General features: G+C 32.9%; 1 long non-coding RNA gene across 1 annotated transcript; it reads left to right on the top strand.

The window, feature by feature from the left end:
• The first annotated feature begins 7,772 nt into the window (after positions 1–7,772).
• LOC149182896 (uncharacterized) lies at positions 7,773–8,568 on the top strand. The gene is made up of 3 exons (XR_016257657.1): positions 7,773–7,931; positions 8,020–8,090; positions 8,214–8,568. It is a non-coding gene; the product is annotated as an uncharacterized LOC149182896 (long non-coding RNA).
• Positions 8,569–10,558: the final 1,990 nt, after the last annotated feature.

The raw sequence follows: 10,558 nt of genomic DNA, 5'->3' as shown, positions 1-10,558 counted from the left end.
CGATTTCCATGATTTAGTCCACGCTCAAGGAAAGTGTTCAACCTTCAACCAGTTCCTCTGCATCTACCTCCATGCAGCCCATTTCTCCAAGCACAGTGGGCTTTTTCATCGAAGAGCCCCTCATAGTCGGACAAGAGGATACCTTTGTAGTATTAGAGAGATTTGTGGTGGAAGCAGAGGAAGAGGGTAGCTCCCTTTTTCGCATTGGGGTGGTTGGCAAGGGTGGAGCAGGCAAAACCCTCCTCCTCAAGACAGTCTTCAACAGTCCAAAGGTGAGAAATCTCTTCAGAGATGACTTATTTCTTTGGCTCACTGTTTCCAATAATCCATCTTTTACAAATCTTAGAAATGAACTGTGTATGAAAATAGCCACGCTTACAAAGACAGAATTAGATGGAAATGAGGGTGATGAATATGTAAAGATGTGGCTGAGTTAGAGATTGTAGACTCAGAGGTTTGCTTTATTTTTGGATGACGTTTAGAGAGATGGTTCCTAGTTGATGCAGGAATTGGGTTTGTTGTTGCTAACCCACCACTCCAACTCCAGACTTGTTGTAAGTTCAAGAAACCGCAGAGTCCTGTCAGAAATTGGAGTTGCAGAGACATCTCTAATAAGAATGGGGGATTTGGTAGAAGAGGACAGTTGGCAGCTATTTTCTATTCATCCCTTTCCATATACCAATGGAAACCTTTCAACAAATATAGATGAGAAAATGACAAAGGTTGTGTGCGCCAATTGTGGAGGGCTTCCACTCACTATTAAAGTCGTGGGGAGGGCAATGACAACCACAACTCATCCACAGGAGTGGGAATTGGCAACCCAGAGGTTGCCAATATCTGACAGCCACGATCAGGTAGGTTCATCTCATCAATTGTATGATTGCCTACGGTTGAGTTACGATGCACTTGGAAATCACTGTGTTAACTTGCAATTGTGCTTTCTCTATGCAGTTGTCGCCTTCGCAAAAGGCAAAATTATTCAGGTGGAATATCATGTGATTTCGTTGTAGCAATTAACAGCACAACTGAATTTTTTGGATTTTTTTACTAAACTAGATGAACTCCTGTAAAAATTCTATCGATTGTTTATCTACTTTGCAGAAACATGATGATAATATGCAAATCCTTTTTCCATTTTAGTTCTACATCAGCATAGATTCTAATTGAAATCTACTGAGGATTGCATTTGCCTAGCTTGCAAGCCAAATAACTTTGTAATGCCATATTCATATGTGTACTTGTGTTGTCAATCTCGAATGGAGTTTCATTCGCTTGAATTGCATTTGCTATAAATTCTTAAGTTGTGTTGGCATTTTCCAATGAAGTATTATCCACTTAATTTACATTTGCTCGGATTGCATGGGTTTTTTTATTCATTTTTTTACGGAGTTCTGATTATACTGAATTAAATCCACCATTATTTTTAGAATAGCATTGAATTATATCCACCATTATTCTCATAAAAGCACTTGCAAGGGAGCGGATGACAGGGCTGCCTTTTTTATTTTCAGTGTTAGTCTTAAGAAGAATTATGTCAATCTCTCATTACGTTAACACTTGAAGTTACTTATCTTTATTGGTGGACTTCATTGTATCACTGAACTATTTAGATAAAGTTGTTATTAATTTCATATAATGGTTTTTGGTTTGTATGTCAGAAATTTTGAATGTATTGACTTTTTACCAATGAATATTTGGTTGGCAATTAACTTCCTAAGGTTTGGGCCCTGTACAAACAAAATGTCATTGGTAATTAAATTTCTAAAGTTTGGGCCCTAGAGCAACAAAATACATTCTCAATTAATATTTAGTTGGTAATTAACTTTTAAAGTTTGGGACTATAACAACAAAATGTATTTTTAATAAGATCTTTTTTTCAAATTCAAATATCTATATCTAAACATGAAACACATTAAAACCCAGAATTTGTTTAGCTAAAAGTTCTTTGTATCATATACTTGTTCTTGGATTGTGTGTTAAATTTTTTAAATATCTTGAAATTTAAAAAATTAGTAACTTAAACTCTAAGGTTTTGGCCTTCTAGCTTTAATAAAATCTTTGTTTCAAATTCAATATCAAATAAATAAATAAATATATTAAAAATTCCAATTGAGAAGAATGATGTTATACTGGCTTTTAAATATGATTGTGTATCAATTTATTTTGATATACGTGGAGTTTGTATACCAGTCGAAAATGAATGACATGGGACTGGTTTTTATATATGACTGTATAGGTTAATACCCGCTGAAGAAGAATGATGTATCGGTTTAGTTTAAATTGTGATTTTAAAATTTAGTTGGTAAAATTGTGATTTAAATTTTCATCATTTTTTATTTTCTTAATTTAGTTTCAAGCATCGATGCAATTTGTTATTTTAATAATTTTTCATATGACTGTATAGGTTAATACCAGCTGAAGAAGAATAATGTATCGGTGTAATTTAGATTGTGATTTTAAAATTTAGTTGGTAAAATTGTGCTTTAAATTTTCATCATTTTTTATTTTCTTAATTTAGTTTCAAGCATTGATGCAATTTGTTATTTTAATAATTTTTTTCATTGTTGTAATGTCTTTTAAACATTTTTATTAATTCAAAATAAAATAAAAATAACTTTATCTTCAAATAAAAATAATAAAAAATAAAATTTAAGGATATTAATTTATAATTTCAAATTAAAATAATAAAAAACAAAATTTAAGGATATTAATTTTAATAATTTTTGTTGGGCAATTAAGATAAATTTGACTTGGTCAAATTACTAGTGGTTTTTGAGCTGTAGGTTTATAACAATTCATGATATTCATATGGAAAATATCTTATTTAAAGGGAGTGATTAAAAATCCATCTTAACTCCATCTCTACCAAGAGGGATGGTCGATTTCAACGGGTGGGTAACTTAGTCTTCCCCATAATAAATCATAGATTTAATATGAAGGATTTTTTTTCTATTAATTATAAGCTCAGAAAAGTAAAACAAAATATATACTTACAGGTTCCATAATTAATTTTTAATATGATAACATATATTCACAAGCCATATTTAACGCAATGTCAATCAATTCTTTTAATGACTTCTTTTTTATGTTACCACCTATTCGAATAAATTCAATGATGGTTTCTATAAAACAACTTAAAATATTCAAAAATGAAACCTTAAGTTGTAATAAGTAAATATTAAAAATTACTCATAAACTTTGATATCAACCCATTTCTTCTTTGTCATCTTGTTTTATGTGTTGAGTGAGTTCCATTTTGTTTTCTTTTCTGCAAGAAAATACCTGAAAATTAATCTTTAATGCTAAAATATTTTTTATATGAATCTAATACAAAAATTAATGATTAAACATAATTGAAGTACGTTGTTGTGGAGATGGTTGGGATTTTCATAATCTTCCTTAAAAAAATAAATTAATAAACTGTTTTTATATTGATATATGAAAACTAATATAACAAAATTGATATTAATAAATGAATTCTTTATAGTAATAGATACATATAATTCTAGAAGGTATTTTTAATTAGGAATATTAATTCTTGAATGATCTTTTTATTTTTTTATGCTTTTGCTATTGCAAGTCTGATAGGGTTCATTGACCACTGCTCTGGAAATGCTTTCTATAGTTTAAATATAATTTGGTTCTTGGAATCAATGGATTTATTTTTGTATTGTAAGTGGAAAGTGCGTCTATATGTTTGTTCCATTATATCCCTCATAGTTTTGTAAAAGAAATTCCCCATTTTGTTAACCTCCAACACCACTCCGGATGAGCTAAGGACCAATTCATCATCATTTACATGTTCTATAATTGATTTTTCATAGAATGACATTTTGTTTCTTCGTTGTTGGTCCCTGTAGAACACTAAATATGTGTGCATTAATAGATTGCTTGAAACATGTTATCTAATATTCTTAAGTATATAATTAATGAAAATAAAAAAACAAAAAAAAATACTCATATTGAATTGTATTTTTCATTTTCCTTTTACGCTCTTATGCACTTAGACCAAAAAACAAAAAAACAAAAAAAACTTTATCGAGCCTCCACCATATTTTGTGGCTCTGCATGACAGAAACTAACAAATACATATGACAAAGGCTAATTCCTAAAATTGCAAATCTTAATTGATCAGTTTCATTTAAAAAGTTGGATGATATCGATTTGAAAATAATTTTCAATGAACATAAGATTGCATCGGAATCATCAAACCATTACCGGAGTTCTAATTAAAATTATGAGTAAAAAGCACCCTTATTATTTGTCAGGGTACTGCATACTACCGGTATTATTCATGGTTAACTATGGCCAACCATAAAATTTATGCCTTACTACGTTTCCTTTGCAACCTCTGATACAAATGCTAGTTAATTTTCAATACTAATTAGTCCATTTTTACAAAATTTTGACTATGATAATGTTATTAGAAAAATCCAGATCAAGAAACTTGTATTATTTACTTCTTTATGCCACCCAATTTCCTTTGTATGAACCTTTAACATCTTTAGCTTCCCAAGTCATTCATGGTCTGAGTTTTTGCAGAAACTTGGAAAGATAGCTGCTTGTATTCAATCTCCACATCCCTTTGTGTGGTGTTGTGACACCTCAATCGGTTAGCTTTCCCATTGTTCAAGTTATCTCACTCGTTTCTACCTATCGCATGGCGCCACGCGCTTTCTAGCCAATGCCCCTATCATGTCGCGCAGTCCTCTTAGGCTTAGTTCGGTGCCCCTACACATATGTTGCTCGATTTTTTTTATTATATAAATACTAGTTTACAAAATTTTTATATTGTTAAACAGTAATGTTGATATTTTTAATACTATACTTATTTAAAAAGTGATGCTTAACCCCCAATATGCGATGTTGACAAAAACTTATTTTTAACTAAACATCATTTTATGCATACTAGATTATCACCAAGCAGGGGTACCAACGCAAGAGCTAAATTCTCGGTTTTGTGGGCACTCTTGCATTCTAAAAATTTTTATAAGGTGAAAATGTTTTAAATTATGGGGACTCTTAAGTGGTTGTTGACTAGATTTGCAATCGTGCTAGATTAATGGTTCTTTGTTTAGCACTTATATTGCAGGGAAACAAAAAAGAAATTGTGAAATGGGAATTATTCAAATGTAAACATAGGTTTACATAGTTAAATATGGTGATTGATTAATTATCTAAGTTATTCTGAGTTAGCAGGGAATAATGAATATTGTGGAATTTCGGGATGACCAAGCTTTGGAGGTTGTGGTTATAAATTTCTGGAATGAAGATTGATATTAATTTACAACATTATTAGTTTTGATTTTATTTTTTCATTATTATTTTTTTTTGTAATTTTGGAATTGTTGAGACTACATTATGGTCATGTTTAAGAATAACACAATAGTGCGGGGAATTGAACATGTGGTTTAACATTTAGGAGTGCATTAACAACGTACCCGATCACCGTCTATTCAAGATCCTATGGACTATTTTTTTACTTTTTTTTTGGTTTGCCCCGGAGGAACCAACAACCTACCTCACACATAACTATTAGTAAACCTCTGGGGTCTATGGCTTGTCCTCCTCTAGGTCACAAATAGGACGATTTGAATCTCGGTCTCTCAAATTTCAACGATTTCACATATCTCGGATTACCAATTGAACTGCCCCAAAACAACTATTTTTTACTATTACGATCTTTTAAAAAACATGCTTTTATAAAAACAATCCAATAAAACCTTTTATAAGAGCACCCCAATAAAACTATCACAATGTATATTTATATATAAAAATATTAATACTTAACCCATAAAATATAATAATACAGGAAAAATTATAGTTTTTAACTATCATTAATATCATTATCAACTAGTTTTACTTTAAAATCAACTAGTTTTACTTTAAAATGATATAAATATACATTTTATTATATAACTTTGTTTCATTAATAAAATTATTATATATATATATATATATATAAAGAATCCATTTATATTTATTATTTTAAAATAAAAAGCAAATAATTTAATTAAAAAGTATAATTAAATGATGTTAACAAATTTTTTAATTTTAAATGCAAGGGAAAAAATATTATTTTTCTAATAAAATAGAAAAAATGTTAATTAAATTTTAATTTATTAATTATATAACAAAGTGTTATCTTTCTGTGGATTTTATTGTTGTAAGTATATTAAAGTTAGAATAATGTTTAATAAAGAATGAGTATTTTTAATTGGTTTTTGGCATAGTTTATGTTTTTAATATGTAGTTTCTCGAATTCAAGTTTCTGTGATCTATATCATAATGTATAAAGAATTTTTCCGAAGAAATCACATTGAAGATTTTGGTTGACGTGTTTCAAACCAACAAGTGTGATTCATATTCAGAACACAATGAAGAAACAGATCTAGGAAGAAGGTTAAATAGGGAGACAGGTCAACCTAACAGCTAGAAGAAAACAACTATATTTGACTCAGGGAGAGAAAGGGGAAATGTTTAATAATATTTAGATAAATTTTATTAATTTATTAATTGTTTATTATATTTCTATTTCATTGTCCGTTTTGGGTAGCTCATGTGGTAGTGACCGTGGAAATGAAGTCTCACTGAAACGGAAGTCTTGGGTTCAAATCTTGTGCTACCCTCCTACCGTAGTGGGGTGAATAATGGACATTAAAAATGAAAATAGAAGAGTCCTACCAAACTTACAGAAAAAATAAAATTAATTAATTAATTAAATAAAATAAATCTATTTCATATATATATATATATATATAAACTTATTAATTTAAATCAACGGCTATATTTGATTATGGTTTTAATAATATTTTATTTTTTTATTTTATTTTGTACATATATCGATATAACCAAAGATTAAAAACTAATAATAAAGATTAAATATATAATAGTATTTATATTATATATTTATATATATAATTTCGGTATATATATAAATAATTAAAGATTAGAAACTAATAATAAAGTAATTATAATATTACTAAGTATTAATATTAATAATAATATTGATAATACTAATACTAATCCTAAGAAAAAGGAAACAAAGGGTTTAAACAAAGACGGAGAAAACTAAGAAAAGAGGGTGAGAATCCAACAACTACTAATTTTCTAGTCGTCGTCCCTATTAATATTACTGGAAGACCTCTCAATTTCAATGGCTTCCCTAAACTTACGATGATGGAAATGAGGAATCTTAGTGATAACCCTAGCCTCCTCAATGCATATATGATGCTAGGTCTTCTCTGCATGTTCAGCCAAAGCTGAAGATGTCACATACCCATAAGCTTATATCTATACACATAAAAAAAAAAATTCATATATAGATTTCAATAGTACCTACGTAGATATGCATCTGCACTTTATGTAATGTATGCAATCCTTAGTTAGCTGCCACCATCGAGTACCCAGCCTAACCTAAGGCGATATAATTATGGTGACAGGTAGTTTTATTAACCTATGTAATAATCCATGCACCGATGGTCTAATGTTAACATTGCTACGATGGCATACTTTACCCTTCGAGCAATTCAAAGCTGTTTTGACTTTATTAGCTGGCACCTCCAGCGTTGGACATATGGCAACAACGTTAAGTTCTGCTGTCCGGATCACGTGACAGTGGTATGGTCACTGAACCTGGACTTTCCCGCGCCTTCCTCCTTGGTAGCATCGCCTCCATCAACGGTGTACATTTGCTGTCTGAGATCAAGGGCCAACACCGTGCCACGTCTCCTCCACCGGCAGGTAAGGTATATACACGTTTTCCTCCGGTTTATTCGTAATTCTTCCTCTGCTCGGCGATCTCCAGCTCTCTCTGCTCTCCACCGCAAAGGTTTATTCTGCCATTCCGCTCCGAGGCCGCCGCAACTTCGGGTTCTTACTTCATTACAGAAGGGTTTCTCCACATGGATTCTCAGTCCTGACCTAGCCAGGTAAATGCACACCAACTTAATGATTTATTTCGATTCAGTGTTTACAGGTTTATGAAATTTGTTTAACGTTTGCTCTTTTGCTTGCCAGGTGTAAACGACATCTCCCACTTCTGTGGATCTGGAAGAGCCCCTCCAAATGAGGACCGCCGAGCTACACAGGTATTTAACTAGTCATCCGGGTTTTGTTTCGGTTGATGCATCCTTATCTCTCTCGGATTGCCAGAGGGTTTACTCTGGTTTTTAGGATGAGACCCCAACCTGATAACATCTGGTTGGCCGCAGGTTATATCAAAACCCTGGTCTCGATCCGGTTACATGGTCTTGAGATATTGTCGGCACCATTTCGCTTGTAATGATTTGGGTTTCTACCCTGACTTCCGTAGCTATAGGTTTTGCCTGGTCTTATTTAGACTGATGTATAATTTTGTGAACATACTGGTGGCTACGGCCGTGAATTTAAATATTGGGAAATCTGGTTTACCAAACTGTGAACTTGATTGATTCGCGGCCTATGGTTTTTCATACATATGTATATATTTACCACAGTTATTACGCCATGGCTTTCTTATGATACGGGTTGAAACGTTGCCCTTTTGTAATACATAGGATTTGATGGTTAATCGAATGCGTATGTCTGTTCTTGTTTAAAATCTTGTTTGCTCGGACCACACCCGCATGTACTTTGGAAATGCATCATTCAAGGGTTTATACATATGTTCGCTGTTGGCTCATGCATACTGTTGGCAGAACAGTCGCACCTGCATCTAACCCCTGTAGATGTATGGGCGACATGTTAATGCTTCTTGAGACTGGAAACCCTACGGGGCTATAACTTATTTAATGGCCATAACTTATGTTTCAGAATCCTCGTTTTTATTGTTTTCTAACCGTCAATACGGCTGTCTCAATACTATCGAGCTCCGTTATTGCTTTGTTATATTTCAATGCCTATGCTTTACTTTTACATTATTTACAGGAATGGCTATCGATGTTATGACATGATTCTTGTCTCATGTTTATGATACTGTGCGCATTATATCTCTATTCTCTACACAGTCTTTAGATTCGTATCATGTTTAAGGGTTGTTGCGGGCTCGCCGGAACCCTCATCTGTTTTAGCTGAACCCATTCAGGGTTTTCAGGGTTCGCTATTATTCGTCCATTATCTTACTTAATACCTGTTTGTCGTTATTATTTAATTGGTTATAAAGAAAAGGCATTCGTCTAAGTTGAATCATAGAGGTTTAAGACTGTTCGTGCTCATTGGACCACGATTTATATTGACCAGGATGTGGTCAAGATGTGGATAACCCGTTATCCGTCTCAGATGATTCTTTAACTTGGACCATTCTTTTGGATACAAAACAGGGTTTGTCAAATGTTTCTATTGGCTGCGTTATGGGATATGCCATGGTTCTTATTATTCTGTCTTGGTCTTTCTACAGTTACCATTCAACAGTCTTCAAATGTTACCGACTTCATGCTCTGTCTTTTGAACTCTATAATACTCTGTACATATATTTTCTCTCATGCAGAAATACATATACCTCTTGTTTATACAGATAACTGTAATCATTTTGTAATTTGGTTTATAGTTTTGCTATCTAATCTTGCACAGCTGACCATAGCCCCACTGTGTTTCACTTACATCTAAGTAATTTATAACTGTCAGTTACTCTTTCTCGTACTATCTTTCGTTCTGTATAGCTATTGCTTACATCCTGCCTACTAACTGTAGCTACAATCTAACTGACAGTAACAGATACATTTACAATTTACACAGATAATCATGGAGACTTAAGGGTCCATTACTTACCTGGTCTTCACTGACACGGTGAGTCTGGAAGCAGTCTCCTATCTAAATCTCTGTGTAAAGCTTGATATCCTCCCAACCGTGAGATCAGTCTCTCAAGACCTGAGTCTCCCCCCAAGCTTCTGCTTACCGGATCACTATCCTCAGTAAGCCAGCACTGTGTGCTTGACTATCTGGTCCTTACCAGACTTAGTCCCAAACAAGGTTCTTTCTTTCCTGTTTTCTTCTCTGTCTGTCTCTACAGCACAGAGAGAAACTATTCACCCCTTTTTCCTTTTTCCTGGAAATCTTTCCAGTTAAGGAAGGTGGTTATTTTCAGTTCCATTAACTGTTTTCCCTTTTTGGGAAGCTCAATGCTCTTTTGAGTAATTCTTTAAACATTACTTTAATGCATAATTCCAATCAACAGATTACTCTTTAAAAGAAAATAAATTCTCAATGTCATTCAGTTTTTACTGCAGTAAACTTTTAAATAATTACATTTACGGGGTCATCACATCTCCCCCTCCTGAGATTGGACATCGTCCCGATGTCTAGTGTCTCCAAACAGTTCCGGATAGGCTTTCCGAAACAGCTCTTCGTCCTCCCAAGTGGCCTCTTCAGGCCCATAGTGCTGCCACTGCACTTTAATTTGGGTAATAACCCGCTTCCGCAACTGCACTTCTCTCCTGTCGAGAATGCTCAGCGGTTCGACCAGGACCTCTCCTTCCGGTTCGACCTGCAATCAATAAAAAATATCAGTCTTTTGTTCCAATCATTTTTTTTTAATAGTTCAACTAACAACAGTCCTTACCCTTATATTCTGCCACTTGAT

This window comes from Pinus tabuliformis, chromosome 3_2 (genome assembly GCF_031772625.1).
Source record: "Pinus tabuliformis cultivar Carrire ecotype Pingquan chromosome 3_2, CPIR1, whole genome shotgun sequence".
Classification (NCBI taxonomy): domain Eukaryota; kingdom Viridiplantae; phylum Streptophyta; class Pinopsida; order Pinales; family Pinaceae; genus Pinus; species Pinus tabuliformis.
This window is presented reverse-complemented; position numbering and strand designations above follow the sequence as displayed.